The following is a 23,755-nucleotide window of genomic DNA, read 5'->3' as shown; positions in this document are numbered from 1 at the left end:
GGCATTCATCCAGCAACCTCCCTCTAGATGCCTTGTGGTGGGCTCTCCGGATGCATGGTGTCTACCCATCTGCCATCCACTCCAAGCTCATGCCTAAGTTATGTCTTCTGGGTTTTGTGGCCTGGAGTCTCCCACCCATGGTAGCGTGTGAAACTGAAGTCGCGTATCTTTTTATCAAATTGCAACTTCATTGCAATTCCCTTGTCTCCCTCTCCAGAGATTCTCTGAAAAGAAAACGATCCTTTACCTCTCCTGAGCCAGCGCCTTTAAGAAAAGTGTGAAGCTGCCTACAGAGTGCAGAGGCAGGCCCAAGCCTGTTCTCCTGAAGGGGCTGGTGCCCATTCTCAGATAGGGAGTGGGGGACCCAGAAGCAGCCTCAGCTCCAGGCTGTGACAGCTGCCTGCTTTCCTTTCCTTTCCCATCTCCATAAGCAACTTGTGGGGTTGGTTTGACTGACAGCATTCCATGTGAGCCAACAGTTTCACAGCGTGGCATTCCCTTCCATCTCAGGATGCGCCTATGAACTTCCTGTCTCTGGAACCGTTCTTAGTTTTTTCTCAAATGATCAACACCCATATCTTTTGCTCACTTTAATAACCATGTTAGATGTTGAAAGCAGAGGTAATTTTATATTATGGGACTATTCAGAAAGAAATTGGAGGAAAGAACTCTGGAGACTTGTTAATTAAATAAAAACCATCCACAGATGAGTTATTTTTATTTTTCTATTTCTTTTCCATTTGGAGCATTCTAACAGCTAATTAATTTTTAAAATTATTTTTAAGTGGTTCTACAAAAGAGGTTTCAATTCATGATATCAACTTGTAAATACAATATATATTGATAAATATCACCCCTCCTCCCACTTTCTCCCAAACTCATTTAGTCTCTCAAGTTCCCTGGCTCCATGTGGCTTTTGTACTGGACATGGCCAAGATGCTAGGAAGGAGGCCCAGAATTCTTGTGGTCAGTATTGTCTGCACTATTCTTGGAGTAGGTGTTAAGCTAATAGGTTATGATTCTACCTTTATATTTTCCTGGGGCAGGGCTCCCTATCACTGGCCTGGAACCAGTACAGGCCCTGTTTGCTTCTTGGCTAAATGAAAGAAGACCAAATGACACTGATGGCTTAGAACTTGAACCTGTCTACCTTTCACTTGAACTCACCTCATCCTCAGTAGCTTATTTTCTCAAAAGTGTGGAAAAGAAGAGGTGGGCATAATGTAATGAGTCAGTGGTGGATGTTCGAAGGCTTTGCCACAGCAAAATGCCTTGCTGACAATTTCTGAAAGGAAATAGTAAGCCAACAGGATTCAAACTTCATGAACGTCATCCAAACACATACTCAGATGCACAATTCTTCACCCTTTTGGTAGCTTGAATGAGAAAATCACTTGGTTCTAATGGTGTTGAAGAATACCCTATAGGTTGGTTGTACTGTGGTACAGATTTTCCTTTGTTGTCTCTGGTTTTTCTTTCAATTACAAAAGAATTATTTTAGGCTTAAAGTGCCATTTAGTACACTTGGACATGTCACCTATTTAATGTTCCACTTTATTGCTTGCCGAAAGAAAGAGGGGCATAACAAAATGCACTTGAAAAATGCTTAATTTTTTCAAAATGTTGATTGAGTGTGTCAATGGTTCAATAAGACGACGAATCGCCCTGGTCTACGACTACTGAAAAATAGAAAGATTACCCACTCCAGTATGGTGAATCTATGACTGTTAAGGTTGTCAGTGAGATTTATGACCCGGCAGGTAATGCACCGGTTATTTGCATACTAATTGGTATGGTGGGAGCTAAAGATGTTGGTTCAGTGCATGAGTGAGTCTGAGTCGGCCTCAGCAGGAGCGGGGCCTGGGCGGCCTGCTCAGGAAGGAGAAAATGGAGGGTGTGGGAGCGGAGGCGGGCAGGGCTGCCGCCGCCCCCTGCTGGCCGCCGGGCGGAATCCTCCCGAGCAGGCGGGGCTCTTCCCGCGGCCCTGGGCAGTGGTGGGGGATTCCCGGGATGCTGCCAAGGCCAAGGCCGCCAGCACCCGCGCGTGCGCACAGCACCTGCGCCAGCCCCTCCCGAAGACCAACGAGGATCCCAGCGGAAACGCGCGGGGAGGGCTACCGTCCAGCCAGCGACCGAGATTTTATTATTCATTATATTAATTATGATTACTGTCACGAGAACCTGGAACCCAACCCGAGCAGTGTTTGAGAGCCGTGTAGTGGTGACTATCAAGATAAAAGAAGCCCCCCCCCCCCGCCCACTCACACACACACATGCAATGTCAACATAAGACAATGGCCTTCTTGGAAGTAGTGAGCGCATTTCAAGAAGTTCATAGCAAGGTCTAGTGTGAAGCGTGTGAGAATGACTGGTCAACCATTTCTGATATTCAAAAACTGCATTTCAAATGATTCAGTTTGATACAGGAGTATTCATCCTTGTATTTTATAACCATGACAACTTGGGGAAAGCCTAAGCATTCAGCAATAGATGCCTAACTAAATAAATGTGGAGTATACCACAGGAGGTTTTAAGGTGTATGAGGTACAGCTAGTCTATGTGGAAGATAGCCACAGAAGATGAGCGGAGCAAGTTGCGTATGGTCATATAGAATTTTAGTATGTACACATTCACATGTGTATCATTGTTATTACTATATACAAGTACTGGGTTTAAACTGAGGGGCTTCGTTTTCTGAACAAGTGCCCTACCGCATGAGTCATGCCTCTAGTCTTTAGTTTATTTTTCAGAAAACCTTGCACTTTTTGCCTGTAGTCAGTGTTGGATTGCAATCCTATCTATATTTCCCTTGGAGTTGGAATTACAGGCATGAGCCACCCTACACAGCACCCCCACCCCCACCCCCACCCCTCTCTCTCTCTAATGTATGGGTGGCAGTATATGCATGTATATGTTTTGGTTTGTGCAGAATGTAGGAAAAGATAAAGATCTTAGTGTTCAACTGCAGTTATCTTTGGGAGGTGGGACTCAGGATAGTTTCTTAGGCATTTTCTTCAGCCTTTTTGTGTTTTGAAGTCAACATAGGCTATTTTTTATTTTTAAAATTTTTATTACTGGAATAATGTATAGAGGTGTTACAGTTACATTCATCAGGTAGCAGGTGCATTACCTCTCACACATTGATACCCCTTCTCATGTTTTGTCCCCATTTCCCTCCCCCCAACCCCTCCCAATCATCTTGCTTTCCCCTCTTCCCTTTCCTATTTCAAATAAACGTATATACAATATACCAGTAACAATATGAGATTAACCAAGGGGCAAAAAAAAAAGAAAAACAACATAGTACATTAAGAACAATCACACAAGATAAAGCTCTGTTTCCACATCCTAGAGTTCATTTCATTTAGTCTCATCCCATATGACATTATGTACCTACATTTTGAGCTATTGTAATCCTCTGCTAGGAGAGACCCAGATGGGTACTAATTATTACAAATGAGGGAAATCATTGACATAGGCTCTTTATACAGCTTGAAATATCTCAAACAAAAGATAATAAAAATAGCATAAAATGGTGGAGAATTTACCCAGTTAAAAAGAACACTTTGTTATCTGAAATTGGATAGGGAACGGGGGGGGGGGGGGGAGAAGGGGGAAACAAGATGAGGGGTGAGGGATGGGGGAAGGGAAATGGGGACCATGACATGTGAAAGGGTATCAATGTGTGGGAATTAAGGCACCATTTATCTGGCAAATATCATGTCCCTTCTATTAATTACAATAAAAATATATTAAAAAAGAACACTTTGTAAATAAAATTAATATTCAATGATAACTTTCTGAGGTATCAAACTTTAACATATAAAACTTAAAAATATATTTACATGCATACATTCATACATACATAGACCTTTTGAGAGGAATTTTTTTTAAGAGCAGTGGTAAGTTGGATATGGTAGGACATGCCTGTAATCCCAGCATGCAGGAGAGTAAAGCAGTGGGATCAGCAGTTCAGAGTCAGCCTGGGTAATTCTGAGGGAAAAAAACAACAAAAACAGAAAAACAAAACAAAACAAAAAAGTGGTGGGGGCCGAGAGTGTGGCCTCGTGGTAGAGTACTTGCCTAGTATTCATGAAGTCCTGGGTTCCATTCCTCAGAAGTGGTACTGTGGTTCAAGCGGTAGAGTGCAAGCCTTGAGGAAAGCCCAAGGACAGTGTTCAGGCCCTGAGTCCAAGCCGCAGGACTGGCCAAAAAAATGGTAGAAAAAATAGTACAATAACACGGTACTCATGAGAGCTTAAGAAAGCCCACAAGGACATTAGTGATCTAATCTAGTTGTGGATTGGTCACTCATCAGAGATAGTATTTTATTCTCCTACCTTCCCCCTTTGTTTTTACTCCTGGTGTTTTCCCTGAAGTCTGATTTACATAGTGAAATTCATCCATCTATTAATTTTTAAATTTTTAATTAAATTTTGCCTGTATTGGAGCTTGAACCCAGAGCCTGGGCCCTGACTCCGAGCCTCTCTGCTCAAGGCTAGTGCTCCACCAGTTGAGCCACAGCACCACTTCTGGCTTTTTCTGAGGAGTTTAGTGGAGATAAGAGGCTCACAGTCTTTCCTGCAGGGCTGGCTTCTAATCGCAGTCTTCAATCTCAGTCTCTTGAGTAGCTAGGATTACAGGTGTGAGCCACTGGTTCCTGGCAATCTTTATTTTTACATTCACACATCTTAAGTGCATACTTGCCTGAAGTTTGACAAAATGTCTTTAGAGGTGTGCTGGAAAGCTAGCTCTCCCAGAAAAAGCAACCCCAAATTTGATTTGCTGCACTTGTTAATTTTCATATGGTCACTGCAAGTAATATCAAGCTAGAAATGGTTTAGAAACTGGCTCCTAATATTTTCCTGATTACTTACAAGCTGCTATCTCTAGGAGTGTCAAAGGAACTGAACACATTGCTTGCTCAAGCAAGAATTTCCGTCACGCTGCAGGATCATCACGTGGCCCTTTGAGTGAGCTGCCCTTCCCTGGCTCTGGAGAGCCACGCTGACTCCATCCCTGTAAACACAACAGTGAAAGTGTGGAACAGATGCTCTTTTGTTTGCAGCTTCTTCCACTAAACTTCATCTTTTTGAAATCTGCCCAGACTGCAGAAGACACTATGAAAACATCATTGTATTTTCCTATATTGTACTTCCTTCTGTGTCTTTGTACTGCTCTTCCTTGACAACATACTTTTCTCCCTTAAAAACTCCTTTGCTTTCTTCCTCTCGCTCAGTGTGTAATATTGGCCATTCCACACCCAGAATTCAACTATTATTCATGTTTCTAAAAAGCCTCCAATCTCACATTTTTGTTGCTGTTTTGCTGGTACTGGGGCTTGAACTCCCAGGAGTCTCAGGAGTGCTTTTTTTCCACTCTCAAGGTTGGTGTACTACCATCTAAGTCATAGCGCCACCATTGGTCTTTTTGGCAAGTAGTTAGATATGAGTCTCATGGTCTTTCCTGCCTAGGCTGGCTTTATGCCTGATCCTCAACTCTTAGTCTCCTGAATAGGTAGGATTACAGGAATGAGCCCCCAGCACCCTGTCAGTTTCATTTTTTTTAATCAAAAGGAGAATCCAGTGCAAAAAAAAATGGCTTGTTATTAGAGAAAGCTACTTACCAGTTGATTTCTCTTTCCATGGTGTGGGTGGGGGGAGAGGGAGAGGGAGAATGTCTGAATATGGTTACATCAAAGCCTGTCTACACAATGCAGTGGGCTCGGGTAAGACATGCAAGCTTGGCCTACTCCTTGTCACATGTGCTTTCCATGGCACCTCCCCAGGGGCCTCACAGGGAGAGGTGAGGCATCACAGGCCAGGGACGAAGGCCTGTGTCCTCCAGCCCAAGGCCCTGGGGGCCAAATGCTGGAACTCTGATAAGCAGAACAGCCTCATCTCATGACGCTATACTCTGCCACTGAGAATTTCGGTAACACTTGGCAATTTCATGGTATTTTTAGACATTTCCTCAAAGTTTTCCAAAATAACTGTTTCCAACTGCACACTCACGTGGTGATTTTTTAACAGAAGAGGAGGGTGACGATGGGATGCTTCAAAGTATCTGTCTCCCTCTTTCCAGAGCCGATGGGTGTTTTAAGGATCTGTAGCACTGTACGCAGCTGGGGAGGGAAGACAGAGGGAATGGACTTCAGGGAAGAGCTTCTGTGCATGTGCATGGTGGTGTCAAATCTCACTGTGTAGCCTAGGCTGGCCTTGAACTCTAGCCTCCTGTCTACACCTCCTAAGCGCTGGGATTATAGACATGCCCTAGCATGCCTAGCAGGGTGTAAGGAGTGGAATTTTAATCCTAACAAGAGCTATATTTTGAGGAAAGACTGCTCAAGAGCCCTCAGAGACAGCTGTGAGTCTCTGCTGTTTGTAGCTTTCAGACTTGACCTCTTGTGCTCTGCTCTAATCTGGCTCCAGTTGTCTGCCCTGTTTCTCCCTTTCTGAGACGAAAGGTAGAATGGAGGGGGGTGGGGGGAGTCCAGGGCCATTTAGATTGTTGTAACTCACAAAGGCTGAAGGGCAGGGAAATGTGGGATGTCCAATCACACCAATGTGATATCTATGTGGCTGGGATGCTTCGCAGAAACAGGACTGGTTTGCTTGCTGACTTCAGCATGAAAGGCTTCCATGAAACTTCTCTGAACTGAATGTCAGCCCAGGATGCTTCCATCTGACCTTCCTCCCTAACTTTTCCAGAGATTTGTATCTTCAAGATGGAACTCCAGACTTCCGTTTTATTTTTACCTATTCCTCTTATGCAGACATTTCTATTAATAAGATTGCGTGATTAAGTCTATCTTGATATCTGCTTCTGGGATGACTGAGAGTTTGCAGGCTATGTCAGATCCTTCCACACAGCTACCTGGAGAGGTGGCAGCTATGGGATCTGAATATGAAGCTCCCTGGGGAGGTCGCAGATATGGGATCTGAATATGAGACAGGTGGTAACTAGCTGGTCTTAAGTTCTTCTACACTGGCATCTGTGGTCCTCTTGTTAAGGTTCCTGAGAAGCCACTTCCTGGGCTTAGGCTAAAGAATTGCCAGCACCATCTTAGCTCCAACCCCAGCTCTGAGGACACCAGCCTGATCAGCCCTCAGCACTGCATGGCTGGCCACTCTTACCCAGCAGATGGTCTGGTCTCTTTTTTGTCCAGGCCATTTCTGAAGTGTAAAGGACATCTCCCAGCATTCAAGGCAACACTGGGTGAATAGTAACGGTAGAGGTGGAAAGAAAAGGATCTGGACCAATACCTTAGCCACTTCAGGACCAGATGGAAGCCAAAGGCATTCTGTTCAGATGCTGTCCCTCTTCAACACACACAGAGGCAGGATCATAGGTGATCCTGTAAACCCAACTTTCACAACAGACTATATGCTGGAGGAACTAAGGAAAGAGAAGATGGAGGCATCTATCTCCCCAGTGTTCTAGCTTCTCTGTTTAGTTGAAAACTCTACAGGAAAGTAGAATAGCAAAGATACGAAAGCCAGTTAGTTTCCCCTCTACTTTCAAAGGACCCTGGCTGGTTAGATCCTAAGAAACAACATGGGAGAAGGAAAGCTTTTTCTTGGCCTAGTTCTACCAAAACTTGTCATTCTGGCCACGAGGAGCTCCTCCAGAGCTGGTTTGTCTCAGTCAAGCAGGGAAATCTAGTCCCTGTAGGCTAGGTCCATCCTGAAACCAATTCCAGCAAAGGTCTTGTTGGACACAGGTGGAAGACAGCCATACTGGATCCTGCTTCTGAGCCCAGTGCAATCCAGCATACATTCTGGGGACTGGGCTGATTCACTTTATACTGAGGCCTAGAGCAGGATTTGAGACTAGAAAGGGATGGGTGATATTTTCCAGGCTTTGGCACAAGGAAGCCTCTGGGATACCCATCTCTCTCATTCTTGAGGGACACAAAGTTCTTGTACTTCTCTCAGTTAGGATAATATCTGCACTGAATCTGCATGTAGAATTTCATATGGAATATTCCAGGATGTCATATGTGCTTGTTAAACCACCAGGCTCTGAGGACAAAAATCAAACTCCAGGGTTTCCATTTATGAGGTTTCTAAGCACCTAGTGATACAGGGCTCACAGAAACTGGACACACCAAATTAGTTCCCAGACACAAAGTGGGAAGTATTAGCATACAATTGGAACACGGATTGTCCCTTTGCCAAACCTAACACGTAACAAGGCCTTGACAAAGATCTCTGAGGTAGCTACTAGTATGGAGTGTGGAACACAAATTGATTTTCTATTCTGGGCCCAGTTGAATTCCACAGGTGCAGGCTTTTTATTTAAAAATTATATATGACAAGAGAAATAGAGTTAGAACTTGGAACAATTTGTTCCATAAGGCTGAGTGAATCATCTTCCATAATAAACAGTGTTGGTCAGAGCTGTAGCAAACACTGCACAGGTCAACGATCCATTATTCAAGGGCTGAGCCTAACAGGACATTCATTAGCATATAGAGGGATAAATGGCTCTTTGCTGTTCTTCAGGGCCCAGGAGATTAACTTGCTCACCACTCAGACTCAATGATGGCATACATGTTCCTGGAACATGGCGCGTTTAGTTAAGAAAATATCCACCAGAATTTGGCCCCTCAACTGAGAACCCAGGGCTACATGCGTAGAATTTCTGTCAGGATGAAGGATAAATGGGGTGTGCTCTCCAAGGGCAATCTTTATGAGTTGGCAAGTGTTGGGTTCTATTCTAAGTCCTAACTCTCCATGGGTAGCCTGTGACATGTTAGTTTGAATGCAAAATATCAGGCTAGGGTGCAGTTCACAGTTCAGTGACAGAGCAAGGGCCTGACTTCCACAGATAGTATGGAGGGGGCGGGGGACGCTTTAGACTTGCTAAAGCAGTTTGTTCTTATTTTTTGGTGGTCTCATTACCTCCTGGTGAATCCAGATCAGAAGACATACTTAATCCTGAACTTCCTGGCCAATGTATGAAGTAGGTTATTGAAAATGTAGGGCATCTAGGAAGTGGGGCTGTGGCTCAAGGGGTAGGGTGGTAGCCTTGAGCTGAAGAGCTCAGGAACAACAATGCCCAGGCCCAGAGTTCAAGCCCCACACCGATCTAAATGAACCTCAATGCTTGCATCTAGTCAGAGAAGTCAGACAAGATCCGAACATATTAAAGGTGATGGAAAAGTTTATTAGCGAAGGAATTTGGCAGAAAATGAGAGCATGGGGGCATAGACATGACGCAGGAAGACAGAACTTCAGTCCATTTCTGCCATCTTTTGCCGTCTTCCTCATTATACAGCTGGTGTTAAACAGGGTGCTTGGAATCCTTGAAGATGGCTTTCTGATGAGTGGATCTCGTTTCCCTCCTTTTCTCTCTTGCCACCCCTCCCCCGGCCCCCAGTCTATTTCTAAAGGATTTATACAGACCAAAAGGCTTGCTGAGAAGAGCTCAGGACAGTTCCTGCCTGGAGTGTTCTCATGGTACAGGGAGGGGCCGAGGGAGAAGCAAACTCTTGGCTCTCACAGTTTATTGCAAGCAGAAGGAAGGAAAAAACTACACAATTAGTATGATCCTCGATTTTCTGTGATGGAGAAGCAAGCAATCTGCTGTTTGTGCAGAGGACCATGAGGAAGGAGACTGACAGCTTCTGTTCTAAGAAGCTGCTGTTTAAAAATGCAGAAAGTACAACTAGACCTGGTATCCCATGACAGGCTGCTCCTCTTCCCTTCAGGTGAGATTTGGGAGATGATTCCTACTGGGAATACTTTCTGTAAGGATGGACCTACCACCTACTGTTGCGACCAGTCACTCCTCCCGTCTACTGGCCAGCACTTTCAACAAAGCTTCCTCACCAGAGACTGGGTGACAACTCCCACACTCACACCCCTCTTCCATTCTTTGCCCAATGGGCGATGTTGGCTACAGTGGCTCCCTTTTCTCTGTGTGGAATAAGAGATATCCTGAGTGGATGCCTGAAATTGAGGTGAGACCTGAACCTTGTAATACTGTTTTCCTATGCATTCAAAAAGTTTAACTTAATATTGTTGATCTCTACTATGCCCAATTAATAACTATAGTAAAATAGAACAATATACTGTAGTAAAAATTACTAACGTTGCTACTCTTGTGCCTTGGAAACACTATTAAATAAAAATAAGAGTTACCAAAACTCAACTATCACCATATCAAGGCAGTTGCTGTGACAATCAAGAAGGCTATTAGTGGGTAACAGCTAGGCAATGTATACAGCACAATACACAGACCTGTTGGAATAAGGGCTGACTTGAGTTCCAGGCAGGACGGAATGGAACAGCTTGAGATTCTGTCATGCGACTCAGAAAAGGCTGGCCATTGAAAGTGTATGGGTTACCTATGTCTGGAGTTTCCTATTTAACATTTTCAGACTGTGCGTGATCTCAGTTAATTGAAACAAAGAAATGAAACTGTAGATAAGCAAATGAATATACTTTTGATGGAAAATAAGGGAAGCTAGTATCTCCATTAGATAGAGGTCATTGTGGACCTTGAAAATTTAAAGTCCTCTGTGCATCTGGGAGTTATCCAGAAACTCAGTCAAAAGAGTCAGAACATCAGCCAGACAGCTAGCCCACCATCTGAGGCTGGAGAGGCAATCCTGGCTCTGGAACTTCCGTGTCTTGAGGGAGCCAGCAGGAGAAAGATCTCAGCACACACATCTGGCTGCTTTTGATACTCAAATATACCTTCTAAAGGTCTCTTTGCCAGAAATGTTAGGTGCTGACATGCCCCTCCCCCAATCTGGTAACTTTTTTTTTTGCCAGTCTTGGGCTTGGGCTCAGGGCCTGAGCACTGTCCTTGGACTTTCTCAAGGCTAGCACTCTACCACTTGAGCCTCAGCACCACTTCGGCTTTTTTCTATGTATGTGGTACCGAGGAATTGAACCCGGGTCTTTGTGTATGCTAGGCAAGCACTCTACCACTAGGCCAAACTCCCGGCCCCCAATCTGGTAATTTTTAGAGGGCATTTATATTCTACCTTGGTTTATCAATATACTAGACCAAACTGTATGCATGTGTAGACAACAACAATTTTTTTTTTTTTTTTTTTTTTTTTTGCCAGCCCTGGGCTTTAAGCTCAGGGCCTGAGCTCTGTCCTTGGATTTTTTTCTCAAGGCCAGAAGTCTACCACTTGAGCCTCAGCACCACTTCTGGCTTTTTCTAAGTATGTGGTACCAAGGAATCGAACCCGGGTCTTCGTGCATGCTAGGCAAGCACTCTACCACTAGGCCAAACTCCCGGCCCGACAACAACGATTTTTGCATCTGCCTGTGGATTAGATAGATGCTGTTCTGATAGCAGGCACTTCAGTGTTTCCTATTTATGAATATTTGACCCTCACTTTTCTTTCCCTGCCAGTCCTGTGGCTTGAACTCAGGGCCTGAGCACTATCTTTGGGCTATCTCAAGGCTAAAGCTCTACCACTTGAGCCACAGCACCACTTCTGGCTTTTTCTATGTCTTTGTGCATGCTAGGCACGCAAGCATTCTACCACTAGGCCAAACTCATGGCCTGACCCTTACTTCTATGTCACTTTCAGTTAAAGCCAGCCTTATAAATAGGAACAGAAAATGGAATAATCTTCTCTCCTGAGTCCCAGGGGGTTTCACCCTTGGTCATCTTCCCCCTTCCTCACCATTTTCAAATCTTTTCTTACAGTAAAATGAGAGTAATAATAGAACCATCTTAAAAGGATGAGGTCAGGCCCACAAAACAGAATACTATACCTAATGAGAGCTGCCATTTTCATTATCACCATTCTTGTGATGAGACAGTGATTTCTTAGAGGAGGCCTGCTCTTTCCAGAAATTCTGTGAGGGGATGGAACATTCTGGATGCTGCATAGGAGCTCTTAGAATATGTATCTCTATGGTGCTCTGCAGCCCTCATCAAGTACAAAGGCAAGGGAAGGGAATCTCCCTGGAACATATCTGGAAGATTAGAGACTCATGTACCCTCTACTGCTCCCCCCCAGTTCCCCGTGTGTGTTGTTGTGGACTTCAGAACCCCCACAGCCCAGCTTGTCTCATTGTTATGAACTTAAGTTACTTAGTCTTTATATGGAGTCACAGCTGGCTTAATTGCCAGGGGTTTCCAATGACATCACATTCCTATCTTGTCATCATTCCTCATATGGCTGTGGGGCAGGGGCTTAGTTTTTTGTGCTTAGTTTTCCTTCCCTGGAAAATGCTTATGACAATACTGGGGAGCTCTGATTTCCAACTGCCTTGGTTCACATTCCAGCTCGATCATTTACTAGCTTAACTTCTCAGTGTCTTTCTTTTCTTTTCTGCCAAAAAGGTTTGGATGGTCTCAGTACTTGAAGTTGTGGTAAGGAATTTAATAAACGATATGGTAAATGTTATTATTCTCTGAGTGAGGTGGCGGGTACATGAGACATTATCTGAAAGTTTTGGTGGAATACAATGCCTGATACAGGTTCAATAATATCAGTTATAAATACTACTGCTAGCAAATATTATTAATGTAAAATATAGTAACTTATTATGAGCTGTAGCAAAATTAAAAGATAGTTTACTAGCCAGGGTATGCTGGTCGTTCACCCCTGTAATCCTAGCTACTCAGGAGGCTGAGATTTGACTACTATGGTTTGAAGCCAGCCTCGGCAGGAATGTTTAGACTTTTATCTTAAATTAATCTACAAAAATTTCAGAAGTAGAGGAGTGGCTTAAGTAATAAAGTACCAACCGTGAGCAAGAAAGCTATAGCACAGTGAGTACAAGCACAAAAAAAAGTAGCAAAAAAAGAGTTAACTATTGTATCCTCTACTTCTCCAAACTTCAGCCATTCTTCATACAACATATTGAAGTTCTCATCCTTACCTATGCTCTGACTGCACAAATACGTTGAAGTCTTCACTTTGCCTTCCTTCTGTATCTTAACTGTGTAATGGAAAATTGCTTTGGTTCTGTACAGAATGTCCTTTCAACCTCTGCCAATTACCAGTAGCAAATGGCTTCACACTTAAATATTTACCAAAGTTAGAAAAATAAAACTGCATCTAACTGATGAAGTTTCATGCATTTCTTTCATCCATCTTTTCCACGTCCACTGGCAGCATCCTTCACTTAAGATAAAATTTCTCACCTGGCTCTTTAAAGAGCTTTCAAACCATTTCCCTGCTACCATCAAATCTCTAGCTTGTTCCTCTTCTGGTCACCGATGTTTCTACCTTCTGTGGTGTGGTATTAACAGCTCTTCATTAATCTGACCTTCCTTGCCTGACCAGCTATCCATGAGTACCCAAGTATTAATATTTCATCTGCTGAAAACCAACCAAGGACAAGACTTGTTCAAGTACCTTCTATGTGCTAAGGATTGTGTTAGCTCTTGTAAAGGACAGAAGAAATTTCATATAGCTGGGCGTGGTGGCTCATGCCTGTAATCCTAGCTACTCAGGAGGCTGAGATCTGAGGATCAAGGTTCAAAGCCAACCTGGGCACAGAAGGACCTGAGACTCTTATCTCCAAATTAACCTCTAGAAAATGGGAAATGGAGCTTGGTTCTAGGGTAGGGTGGTAACCTTAAGCTGAAGACCTCAGAGACAGCACCCAGGCCAAGTTCAAGCCCCATGACCCACAGAATAAAAAGTTTCATACATGAACTTTCACTTTTAAAGGTCTTCAAAACCAGCATGTGAAAAGAATTATTGCATAATTAAGGGCTTAGTTGTGTGGTGTAGACTATAAAAGAAATACGAAGTATATTTTCAGGTTTTTCCAGAGCTCATAAAAGCCTACAAATGCATAATTAATATATGAATACACAAGTCCTTGCTTATAATACTACTTTGCCTTAACAGTTATTTACTCTCCAAAAGGGGAAGGAGGTCACCTCTATCAAACACATCTCTATGAATTTGCTTCACAGATGACTTATTTTATGGCATATGTACCCCGTTACCTCTTCAGCTAGAAGAAAAACAATTTCTATAATTGAAACAACAACAACAAAAATAAGCCACTGCTTACATTCCTTAGAGCAATATAAACCAGATAGTCAATGTCAGGTCAAAAAAGCAAGGCAGCAAAGACAAACCACTCTTAACTCAAGCATAACCACCTAATCAATGTGTTGTCCAAGCTCAAAGAAACGCAACTCAGAGTGGATAACTTCAACAGGTGGGAGTCTGGCAAGTGAATACGGGTTCACTTCTCCTGATATGAAGCCCACACAGGCTGAGTCAGCGGAGTCCACCCGCCACGTCCATCTTCTGTGCAGAAATCCACAGGGAGGCTGCAGTCAATGAGCATTCCTCCACAGAAAAATAGGTGGACTGCGCTTTGCTAAAAGCAAAGCCATTTAAAAGGCAATTGTGGGGCTGGGAGTTTGGCCTAGTGGTTAAAGTGCTTGCCTAGCATGCATGAAGACCCGGGTTCGATTCCTCGGTACCACATACATAGAAAAAACCCGGAAGTGGTGCTGAGACGCAAGTGGTAGAGCTCTAGCCTTGAGAAAGTCCAAGGACAGTGCTCAGACCCTGAGCTCAAGCCCAGGACTGGCAAAAAAAAAAAAAAAAAAAAGGCAATTGTGGGTTCTTACTTGACCCTTGTCCCCCGCTCTTAGGTGAGGCGTCACAAGTCCAAGGGAGTGCTATAGCTGTAATATCCCAACCATTCTGGGGGACCCTGAACCCCCTAGTAATAGCACTCAGTGAACTGAGCTAGGAGTCAGTTGTTCTGGCTGAGAGCAGCCCTGCCCTTCAGTGGGCCTGAGCTGTTAAAGGTAAACACCACACGCAGGTGACAGTCCCTGGATGACATCGCCTCACTATGCCCATAGTCGATAACCACGAAGATGAAACCACATGCAGGTGTTCAAGTAGGTTAAGCATTTTGTTGTTGGTCATGGGGCGTGAACTCTAGGCCTGGGTGCTGTCCCTAAGTTCTTCAGCTTAAGGCTACTACCCTACCCGTTAAACCTCAGTGCCACTTCTGATTTTCTAGTGGTTAATTGGAGATAGAGTCTCACAGACTTTAGTGCCCAGGCTGGCTTTGAACCACAATCCTCAGGTCTCAGTCTCCTGGGTAGCCAGGATTACAGGTGTGAGCCACCGTGCCTGGCAGGTTAAGTATTTTTTTTACAAAACAAAAACAGTTTGGCAGCTAAGCCTGCCAGGTTATTACAATAGCCATTCCTAGTTCTTGCTCCTTGGAGTTGATGGGTTTGAAACAAAGCACGACTGGGTTTAAATCGTTGATCAGAGACCAACTGACTGGCTCCACTGCTAACCAGCTCTCTGTGCCTCACAAGCACCTTAGCTCTTATGATCTCAGGTTTATTGTCCTCATTGAGTTTGGGGTGGAGGCTGCATGCACGCTGACATGGTGATTGGGAACGTTCTCAGGGACTGGGAGCAGTTGAGTTTTGCTCAAAGCCAGAGCCACAGTTCTACTCCTGGACTTTGGGTGGCTACATGGAGGTAAGAATGTCATGGGATTTCCTGCCTGGGCCTGCATTCCTTGAATCACATTCTTCAGATCCTCTCCTCCTGAGTAGCCAGGATTACAGGTGTGAGCCATCCACACCTGGCTAGGGCCTTGCTCTCTTGCTAATCTTTTCCATCGGGCAAGAATAGGCTGGTACTCTACGGCTTGAGGCACACCTCCACTTCCAGTTTTGCTCATTAATGAAGAGTGTGTCTCAGATTTATCTGTTGGCTTTGAATAAAATCTTCACCTCCCCCCTTCTCCCGAGTAGCTAAGAATACTAACATGAGCCACTGGTACCTGGCTTTTAATCATGATTTTTTTCTTTTTTGGCCAGTCCTGAGCTTGAACTGTCTCTGAGCTCTTTTCTGCTCAAGGCTAACATGCTATCACTTGAGCCATAGCCCCATTTCTAGCTTTTTTTCTGATGAGAGTCTCTTAGGCCTTCCTGCCTTGGCTGTTTCAAACTGCAGTCCTCAGATCTTAGCCTCCCAAGTAGCTAGATTACAGGCATGAGCCACTGGTGCCTAGCTTTTACTTAAGATTTTTGAGATAGGATCTCACTTCCTGCCTTGGTATGTCTGGACACAATATACTTACATTAGGTGTCTGAGTAGCTTGGATAACGGAGGCATACCACCTACCTAGCTCTTCACGGACTGGGCTGGCCTTGAATTACCCCAACAATCTCTCAAGTATCTAGGATTACAGGTGCAAGCCACCAGTGCCCAGTAATGTTTCCATTTTCACAAATATTTTAGGATCTTCTTGTGTTTTCTACTACATTTGCATCTTGGCTTATAAATGTCACCAAGAAGATTTCGCATTTTGAAGTCACCACTAATTGATGAGTGCAGCACAAATGGCATTTTGGCCAATCTTATTTTCTGATTGATAAAGAATTTTGCAAGAGAAATTACTGTAGTAACAAAACCAAGATTAGTTTAGTTATTGAGTAGTGGGTATCCTTAGACATTCCCTGCAAGATTAGTCTCCTACACCTAGCTGCTGGACTGATGGAAATGTAGCTAGTTATTGGTAGCAAATTTTAAGTGCTCATTTGTGCATATGTTACATGAGACTGGTAATGTGGTGCAAGTTCAAGACCTTTTGATTCATTAGTTGGTAACTTATTGATTCGGAAAGCTATAGACCCTGTACCTGGTCATCATTTTCATAAAACAGTCCTCAGGGTAGTGTTCACTGTAAACTATTGAGCTTATTAAAAGAGTTTTTTGGGGCCTCTGATTAACATTTGCTGCAAAAGTTATGTAAAATAAATTAGGTATTAAATAAATCTGAAATGACTGTGGAAAGTTATCAGCTAAATTAAGATGCTGACAGCTCACACAACAAGATGCAAAGCTTAGTAATTAAGAAAAATAATCACCTCTGCTGCCGAGAGCACAGGTTGGCCCTAAGTGAAGTAACTCCCCAGGCATCTGTCTCCTAAAAGGCAAACCTCGCCATTTTGTTCTTCTGTGAAGGGAGTGTGTAGGGCGTAAGGAGTGGGGGACTCTTTTTCAAATTCTAGTGTTCACCACCCTCTTATGGAGAGCTATGTTGGGAGGAGAATCTTGTTTTAAGAACAAGGATTGACAGGGGCTCCTGCAGCACTAGAGCTGACCTGCACTAGTCCGATGTCATATGCTAACCCCCACACCTGCTTCCCATTGGTCATTTATGGCCAGTTCTCCCAAGGTCATGTGAATCGTTTTTGGCCACAGTGCCTTCAAAGGTTGGGAAATGGGACAGATGTGACTGGATGCCCATCTTCTCTTTGCCCACTTCTTCCTGCTAGCAATGTGATCAGGACATTTGCTCTCCTCAAAAGAGTCAATGACAAATTGCCAATTCCTAGCAACTTTCTCACTTATGAACAGGAAGTCCATCTTTGGAAGCTGTTTCTGGAAGCCACTTTATTACTAGGGGTTCAGGTCCTCCCGCATAGAGTCATCAGCACTCGGTGAATTGAGCTAGGAGTCAGTTTCATAGGGGCACAGTGACTACTCCCCACCTTCAGGCCAATAGAAAGTAGCTCTGAGCCTCAGGGGACTGAGTTTTTAAAGGCAAATACCACATGCAGGTGATCATAACTACACGTAGGTGGCCGTCACTGGGATGTCACCTTATGATGCCCACAGTCAATAATCACAAGGATGAAACCACACACAGGTGATCAAGCAGGTTATGCCTTTTTACAAAAACAGAATTTGGCAGCTAAGCTTGCCAGGCTATTATAGTTTGAGATTTTTGTAGTTTGCCTAACTGTAGGGTTGTTCAGCTCAGAGGCGAGCCTTTGAATGTTGATGGGTTTGGTAAGAATACAACAGAACAATTCTGTGCCTTTGTGGGAACTAATTTACATTCACAATTTTCAGACAATGATATGGCTTCCTGGAAGAGGGCAGGGCCAGATATGAGGTGAGCACACATCTCATTGGTCCTTGAACCTGTCAATCTGAGAGACTACTCTTTTTTTGCAGGCTTTGTTGATACCTGTGGACTGATTTGAGAAACAGAATTCTACCTTCTTTACTGGCTCCACAGAACAATGCTTTTGTGTTGATTATCTTGGGATTTAGCATTTAAACCTCTTCTATTCCAAAGAATGCCTCTAAATGTATAAAAACAAGGTAGGGGTTTCCTGGCTATATCCCTTTCACTTATATTTTCTTATAACCTTGGAACATGAAGCAATGACAACAAAGGCAACTTCAAGACAAAAGAGAAAATGAATGAGGGAACTCATGGGCTCACAGTCTTTCCCCTGGCTGTTCCCTGTATGTTTCATAAGATAGCAATAACCACCCTGCATTGGTCAGATGGGAGTGAATCCCCACAGCGCTATGATGGGTTCATAATGATTGTTAAGAGTCAACTTTTCTTCCTGACATTGGAAGGATTTTTAGAGGGACTTTAATTCTTGAGTGCATGAGGGATTCCCTTAATTCCTTCAGGAGGAATTATTACCTTAACAGATATTTATCAAGTACCTTATAAGTTATTAATTGCTGCATGAAAGATTAGCCCCAAACTTTGTAGCCCAAATAAACTTCTCTTATCTCATGCAGTGTTGGTGTGTGGGAAATTCATGAGCCATTTGGCTTGTGAATTCAATTACAGTCAATATACTAGTGGATTATAGTTGTCTGAGGGCTTGACTGGGGCTGAAAAATCCACTTCCAAGACGGCTTCAGCCCATGGCTGTTGGCAGGCAGCCTCCCTCAGCCTCTACACAGGGGTCTGAGGGAGGCCTGGCAGTCAGTACTTAGTCTCAGAATGATTCTTACTGTTCTTGGCTCCCCTCGGAATCAACATCCTTCCTAGAAAAGGTAACTTACTTCGCAGTGCATACTTTCCTGTTTCCTACCTGTACACAGTTGGGGATTCAAAGGCCACTTTGCCTTTGCATTTTCTCTGCCCTTTTTAGAATAGACTGGTCACAGCTCTGACAATGGAATTTGTGAATCTGTAAATTGTAATATGGAGACACACACCTTTAGATAAAAGCCATGTCCATAAACTACATCAAGATAACTCTTTCTCTCCACCGTGAGCCTCTCTGAGACTGCCAAAGGCTTACATTCTTTTTTTTTTTTTTTGCCAGTCCTGGGCTTGAATACTGTCCTTGGACTTTCTCAAGGCTAGAGCTCTACCACTTGAGCCTCAGCACCACTTCCAGCTTTTTGCTATGTATATGTGGTACCGAGGAATCGAACCTGGGTCTTCGTTCATTCTAGGCAAGCACTCTACCACCAGGCCAAACTCCCAGCCCAAGGATTACATTCTTAAACTTCAAGGAGTTCTCCAAGGCACAAACTTGAGTCTTTCTACAATTTTAACAGAGGAGGTTACAATGTTTACTTTTCTGAGTAATCTGCCAAGAGAAACCAGAAATGTTCAAGATAATACTTCTTGGGCCTTTTTGTTTTTACCAGTTCTTCCTCCAGCTTATCTCTCTTCACTTTTCTTACGGCTTACAGTAATGTATCAGGTAGTACCTTCAACACTGATTAGCAATCTCCTCTGGAGATTGGCAAATTACTCAATTACTTGTCATTTCTACTGTCCACTACATATACTAGATTTTTGCCACTTTGTAGAAAGTATTTTCTTCCCTCAGGTTTGTCCCATTTTCTTTATTATTTAGCTTTTACATGAAAGCTTTTCGAAGACCAAACTTCTACTATCTGTCCCCCCCAGGGCCATTCATATTTTCTAACAATTTCTTCTAATTCTGCCTGCTTTTTGGCCCCAAAGCGACTCCTGTGTTCTTAGGTTTTGTTATGTCAGCACTGCTACCAAAATTCAGATTTTGGTAACACTGATGTAACAGTAAATACAAAACTTAGCATCCTAAGAAATAAGTATTATGTCACTCATTTCTGTGGATTGAGTTTGATAATGGTTTAGCTGGGAGGTTTTGGTTCATGTCTAATATTGTAGCCAAGATGTCATCAAGAGGCTTTGAACGGCCTGAAGGATCCATTTCCAAGATGACTCACTTAGCTAATTGGCAGGAAGCCTCAATCCTACAGCTGCTTGAGTGTCATGACAGCCAGCTTTCCCCTAGAGCAAGCCAAGAAATAAGACATAGTCATAATGTCTTTCATAACCTTGCTCAGAAGTCATAGCCATCATTTCCTTAATAATCTTATTGGTTGCAGTGGCCAGTTCTATCTAATATGTGAAGAGATGACACAAAGTCACAAACACCAGTACTCCAGCGATACTCACTGGGACCATCTCTAAGGCTGGCCACCACAGAAACTTACTAGGGTACAAGGCTCAAGGCAAAGCACAACTTGGGACAGAAATCAAGATTCCTTCCCTTAAGGGACTTATATTCTAATTTAGGTGATTTAGACACATATGCAAATAGTATGGAACTACAAGAGCACTTCCTGCCATTGTTTCTATAGCTAGCTGCAGTACTTGGTGGGGTATCACTCATCTTATTCCTCACAGGACTCTGCTCAGGACCTTACCAAAGTAGATGTTTAATAAATATGTCCATAGTGACCAGAACACTATGGCAAGATTTTTAAAAAGAAGTCTGTGGACTGAGAATTTGACACTTAGTGACCAGATCGATATTTTAATTTTCTGTAAAAATAACTTCAAAAGACAAATGGAATAGAAGTGGAAGTGTGAGGATTGAAGGACATTCTCACCCACAACTAATTAATAAGCACGTTTGGAAGTAGAAGGTAAAGATCAGCTCCACTTGAAATTATCTAAAAGTCTTTATGGCTAAAGGAGATTGAAGTGTTTTTCTAGCAAGAGAAGAAATGATAGAACAGAAAAAGAACACTATGCCAAGCACTGGTGGCTCACACCTGTAATCCTAGCTACTCAGGAGGCAGAGATCTGAGGATCAAGGTTCAAAGCCAGTCTGGGCACCAAAGTCCATGAGACTTCAATTAACCAGCAGAAATCTGGAAGTGGCACTGTGGCTCAAAGTGGTAGAGTGCTAGTCTTGAGCTGAAGAGTTTAGGGACAGAGCCTAGGCCCAGAGTTCAAGCCCCACAATGTAGCAAAAAGAAAAAAAAAAAAACACTTAAATAGATGGGAACAAAGTCATGAAATCCAAATCTCTAGGAATGGCGTTTTCCTTGGAAGAGGGGTAGAAGAGAGATGCTTTAGAGTGACCAAGGCAACTTGGCATCTTTTTTTTTCGGTGAAGTTGAGGCAGAATCACTCTGTAGACTGGGACTCAAGAGGTGGGAGGATGGAATGGGAAGCAGTGATGTGCAGGATTCTGAGGATGAATAGGCCATATCCTATGGTAGTGAATTGCCAGTGGGAGTTAGGGCACCTGGGCCTGCTGGAGAGCCAGGAGGGCCTGGGTGAACATAACGTCTTTTGGCATCGCTTTGCACAGGGTGAGCAGGACAGGAAACAGACATAATGTAACAGCTGCAGACACTCAAGGCCTCAGCCAAGGTTCTCTGGAGACCGGGACCATCTGACTTCCATCTGACTGAATGTTCTACTTGCGTGATATAATGTCTTTGAAGATCAGGGTGAACTGGGGTTGAGAAGAAATGTTGTCTGTCACTTGACAATGAGATGTGGAATGGCAAGAAGATAGGAAGGTTTTTAATCATTTAAAAAATGTTAACAATTCCCAACATGAACAAGTAAAATTGTTTCTGATGACTTGAGTGTGTTAATGATGTCAGTACCTGCTTTTTAATTCAGCTCATGTGAAAACAATTCCCACATTCTTTCATGGTAGATCCTATAACAAACTACCTAAGGCCAATGGCATTTTTTGACAATTCTTGGAAAGATCAAACTAGCCCGGGGCTTAGAAGACTCAGTCTCAAAGACTGTACATCTGTATGACTAGAGGCAACACACCCAGGCACTCTCATGGCCTTCGTCACATATATGTAAAATGACGAAACTAGACCGAATACTGTTGGGTTTCCAGTACTCTATTCACACTGCTTTCCCTCTGAGTTCCACACAAGTTGGACACTAGGGGTCACATTTAGATAATCATTCACAACCTTGTCCATTTCCTCGACAAAAGGCCCTCACTAGTGACAGGATGAGTTGCTGATTTCTCATTCAAAAAAATCTTTAACTGGGATCTTGTTATTTCCTTTTGTGGCTGGGTGAAGATTCTGGGGGAAAGTGAGAAACACAGGTTTCCCTGACTCACATTGTTCCCTCGGGGCTAATGTTATTTTCTTCCTTTCACACATGACCCCAAATTAAGCCTCCAGTCATGAGGCAGACATTCTGAAGATTTCGTATTTTTTTCCTCCCAGGAGCACTGGGCTTTTGAGAGGGTCGTCCCTTGCCCTCCCGTCTGCCATGCTCCGCTTCCTGGCAGCATTACTCTCCTGGCTAATCTTCCCCATGTTGATACTGTAAAGTTTTTGGACCACCTGAAAGAAAATCTGAAGGACTAGGTTTCCTCCTTTCAAACCCAGAGACAATCAGGAGAAAGGGCTTCCTGCTTCCTCCCCCTTGGGGCCTGTTTCCAAAAGTATAAAAGACAGTCCTTTCCTCTCCTCTCCCTTTCCCCCCCGGGAGGCCTCTACCTTAAAGAAAGATCCCTGCCTTTAAGATTAAGGACTCTACTGGGTGCTGGTGGTTCATGCCTGTAACTTTAGCTACACAGGAGGCTGAGATCTGAGGACCACACTTTGAAGCCATTCAAGGCAGACAGAGACTCTTTAACCACTAAAAAGCCAGAGGTGGAGCTGTGGCTATAATATCCCAGCCATTTGGGGGAACCCCGAGCCCCCCAGCAAAAGCATCACCAGCACTCAGTGAACTGAGCTACCAGTCAGTTTAATAGCCGTACAGCAACTACTCGCCACCTTCAGGCTGATAGGCCTTCTGTGGGACTGAGCTTTTAAAGGAAAGAACCACATGCAGGTGGTAGTCACCTTACGATGCCCATAGTTAATAACCACAAGGATGAAACCACACGCAGGTGGTTCTAACCACTTGCAAATGGTCAGGCAGGTTAAGCAATTTCACAAAAACCAGTTGGCATCTAAGCCTGTCAGGTTATTACAGTAGCTTAAGTGATAGAACACTAGCTTTGAGAAAAAACAGCTAAAGTATAGCACCCAACCCTGAGTTTAACCTGCTGTACACATGTGTACACACACACACACACACACACACTAAGGATTCGAGGCTGACACTCCTTGCTGACCACTTACATTTTCCTCACAACGCTGCAGTTGAGTGCTGACTTGACTATGACAAGAAGCCGTTGTTTTTCCTCCACAAGGTATAATGTCTAAACTTACCATATCCCCTTGCGGCAAAACATGGTGTAGGCATTGCCTTTGGAGTCAGAAAGATTTGCATCTGAACCCAATCTTTCCAAGTTATTAGGCAAATTAGTTGACTTCTCCAAGCTTTAATTACCTGGTAATGCAAGATATGAATGAGATTTTTCCTGTTGTCTCAGAATTATGGCTAAAGCTAATTGCAAAAGACGCTCGGAACCCTCAGGTCCAAGTTCTAGGACTAGCCAATGAGCTTAGGAGGATTAGAGCAGAGGCAGGAGCTTCAGAGGCTGCCACATGCGTTGGTTACATGATGGAATGCTCAACCCAACAGAGGAGTCACATTGTGGGCCTCTCATGGGTCGGGAGACAGTTTCTCTGGGAGAAGTGTTCAGTGATGGAGGGAGCTGTTCATTATCGTGGGGAAACCTTGAGAACCATCCAGAGGTAGAACACCCATGTGCAGAAAAATAAGCAAGAGTTTGGCCCAGAATCTGAGGGGTGAAGGAGAAAATTCAA

General features: G+C 43.6%; 1 long non-coding RNA gene across 1 annotated transcript; it reads left to right on the top strand.

Annotated features, from left to right (window-relative positions):
* Positions 1-15,347: 15,347 nt before the first annotated feature.
* Positions 15,348-21,635, top strand: LOC150064379 (uncharacterized). Its single transcript, XR_016535155.1, has 2 exons — positions 15,348-15,463; positions 21,358-21,635. It is a non-coding gene; the product is annotated as an uncharacterized LOC150064379 (long non-coding RNA).
* Positions 21,636-23,755: the final 2,120 nt, after the last annotated feature.

The sequence above is a fragment of the Megascapheus bottae genome, chromosome 4, assembly GCF_031878675.1.
Source record: "Megascapheus bottae isolate mThoBot1 chromosome 4, mThoBot2.hap1, whole genome shotgun sequence".
In the NCBI taxonomy this organism is placed as follows: Eukaryota; Metazoa; Chordata; class Mammalia; order Rodentia; family Geomyidae; genus Megascapheus; species Megascapheus bottae.
Note: the sequence above shows the minus strand (reverse complement) of the source record. Positions and strands in the feature narration are given on the sequence as shown.